Below are 3357 nucleotides of genomic sequence, written 5' to 3'. Positions count from 1 at the left end.
AGAGAGAGAGAGAGAGAGAGAGAGAGAGAGAGAGAGAGAGAGAGAAAGAGAGAGAGAAAGAGAACGCTTAAAGTCGAAGTAAATTTGATCTTAAAGAAAGAAAGTGAGAGTTTTAAGCTTCGCTCAAAGTAACGTTGATGTAATCGGGCCTGAAAGGCGCGAATCGCAATGGATTATAACGTGGGTGGTAATTCGCTATAGGATGAATGATAATTTTAAATGCGACGTCACATCGTCTTTCATTTCTTGCGTTCATTACACGCGTTTTTTTTTTTCCCCCCGGAAAAGGAGGAGTCACCAGTATCTTCTGTAAGAAATCTGATCATTAAGCTTGAATTTATCGAAAATAATTTTGTCCCTATTTATGAAAAATATATATATGAAATATTGTTTATTATATGAAATATTATTTAAAAATAATATGTTGTACGCGGAAACCATCGATTTTATTTTGTATCATATATTTAACACGCAAAATATATACACTTGCTTATTTGTTTCACGCATTTACGCGTGTATGAAGAAATACACATCAATGATCAATAAAGAGAGACAGAGAGAAAGAGGGGGGAGAGAGAGAGAGAGAGAGAGAGAGAGAAAGAGAGAAAGAGAGAGTAAAAGAGAGAAAGAGAAATGATAATAAATAATAAATTTTTATGTGTTTAGGCTTACTATCTTTTTTGTAGAGCACGATAGGATGAACATGTACGCGAAGCAAAGAGAGGAAGCACGCGTGCGCAAAACAGAACGCGCGCGCGTATGTGTATGTGTACGTAGATTTGTTCCTACCATAGCTCTTATTCCACAAACGCATTGAGTTGGAGTGAGTAGAAGCTATGATAGGGAGCGTGTTGAAGCATACGATGCGAACAAACCTCCTTAGATAGTACAACAACATCCATAACGTCTATGAACGTTCTATGAATATTTGTACATTTTTAGAACATTCTATGAACGTTTTTAGAAATTCTGTACTGTATGGGTCATGATTGATTGAGAATGAGAGAAAAATAGAGAATGATCATGAATTTTAAAAATAACAGCGAGATAATGAAAAGAAGAAAAAGTAAACAAGAAAATGTAGAAAAAAAGAAGGAGAAGAAAAGATGCAGATAGAAATGTGTGTATTCGCGCGTGCATAATATGTGAGAGGGAGAGAGAAGATGTGACAAGGTAGCAAGAACGGAGATATGATGATGCGATAACGATAGCGGCGGCGATAATGATAATGATAAAATGATGACAATGTGAGTATGCGGCAGCAGGTGATACGGCATGGATTGACCGCAATCCTGGCCGCCTCTCCCATTTCTCAAGAATCGATACGATCCTTTTAGCTATTTACTGTCTTTATTATTGCTATGTGTAAGAAAAATAAAACAAAATGGCGAACGATGTGTCATAAACTGCTGAGATTTTTATCGACAAGACGGTGTGTAAGAGAGAGAGAGAGAGAGAGAGAGAGAGAGAGAGAGAGAGAGAGAGAGAGAGAGAGAGACGCAAAAAAGAATACATCAGCGTATATATAAACATATACATATTACATATACACATTGCCTCATTTACAAATGCATGTGAGAATAAAGAAGATTACACGGCAGATGCATTCGCAGGTATATCGATAGTGGGATTTTTTAAGGGGATCCATCGAATGAGCCTAATACCGATTCATGAGACGTTTGAGTGGAAAACAAGTGTAATAAATGAGTGATGAAATAAAACTTTTTCTTGATTAGTTTGTATATTTATGTAGAAATGGCCTGGTTTTGACATGTGTTTTACAAAAAATATTAATTAATACTTAACGTTTCGCGATTATTAGATATCTTACTGTTTTATATTACATATTAATACAAAATATATTAATATTAAATTCTATAGTTTGATATATACTTATATACAAGACCATATCCTATTTCTTGATAGAGAAAGAAGGAAAGCGTGATGTTCGACTTCTCCATTACCTCGAAGAATGCACGATCGAATTAGCAGAAATTTCCGATTTATGTTTTCGAATGTCTCCAGCGACATTAGACGACTTGGTGCGTAGTATTCGTGACTAGTTGATCGTATCTATTGTCAGAATCACCTAATCGTTTCTAATTCTAATGCTTTTATTCGCTTGCTGCCTCTTATCTTCATTTGCCAGCTTAACGTCGACCTTGTACGTGGTCGTGTCATCTTATCTTTCGAATTTGTGTCCTGCCTCCGCATCCTTTTGAATCGATTTCCAATTATGACCAATAAAGTCAAAGAATAATAGACTGAAACGCAGTGTATGTTTGACATACATGAGATATTTTTTATTGATGACAGATAATCGAAATCGCGATAATGAAAATTCATTTTTGAAAGGAGAAGAAAAAGTAAAAAGATAGAAAAGAGTGAAGAAGATGAAGAGGATTTTTGTTTATCTCTTTTACATCAAAAACAAAAGGATATAGCGACGGTGTACCTGCGAATTCAAGCCGGTGTATTCGCGTTAATTGCGCGTGCGTATTTATCAATGAAGAACACAGGTACACATTCAGAAATTACACACACACACACACACACACACACCACAATTATTACTATTCTACTATTACTATTACTGCTACTATTACTACTATAATTGGATGCTTGTCGATTCGTCAGACCGTCAAGCAGCGGCCCAAACTACTATGTAACGATTTTTATTGATAACAAAGGAAGGAATAAATATTGAAATAATTGTAATAAAAAAGAAAAAAAGACGGCCCAAATGACTTTAATTGTCCAAGTATTGGTATTTATCTTGCTCTTCCGGATTCCATTTCTAATGCCTCTTCATATATTCAATCATTAATCAATCATTAATATTATATACATATTCCTTTCTTCTCGGCAATATACATATACATATTTTTTCTTATCGATATCGATTGACTTCAATTAATTTATTGTTCTTTTTAAAAGCAAAAACAAAATGAGATAAAGATGTCATCTTTATCTTTATCGAATAACTTTAATAAGCTCATAGATTAAGATTTTGACAAAATGAAAATGTAAAACATACATGAAAAGTATATATTATATTTTTTTCTTATCCATTGAATATTGATATTTATTATTGATATACATGGCTTTTTACTTAAAAATTCTTCAAAGAAGAAATGATTTAACGAAAAAATTGTTGATATTGACCTCTTGTTTCTATAACAGATATGCTAATGAAGTATTATTTATATTAATACATTTCTCTAATCGTTATAACAACGTTATGCAACATAGTATTAATAATTTATTTGATATATGAGTAAATGAAGACACAGCGTGTGTCTTATTTTTGCATTTTTTCCCATCTCGAGGTTGGATGCATTTATGTCGAGAAGAAAG

The sequence above is a fragment of the Atta colombica genome, unplaced genomic scaffold, assembly GCF_001594045.1.
Source record: "Atta colombica isolate Treedump-2 unplaced genomic scaffold, Acol1.0 scaffold89, whole genome shotgun sequence".
NCBI lineage: Eukaryota > Metazoa > Arthropoda > Insecta > Hymenoptera > Formicidae > Atta > Atta colombica.
This window is presented reverse-complemented; position numbering follows the sequence as displayed.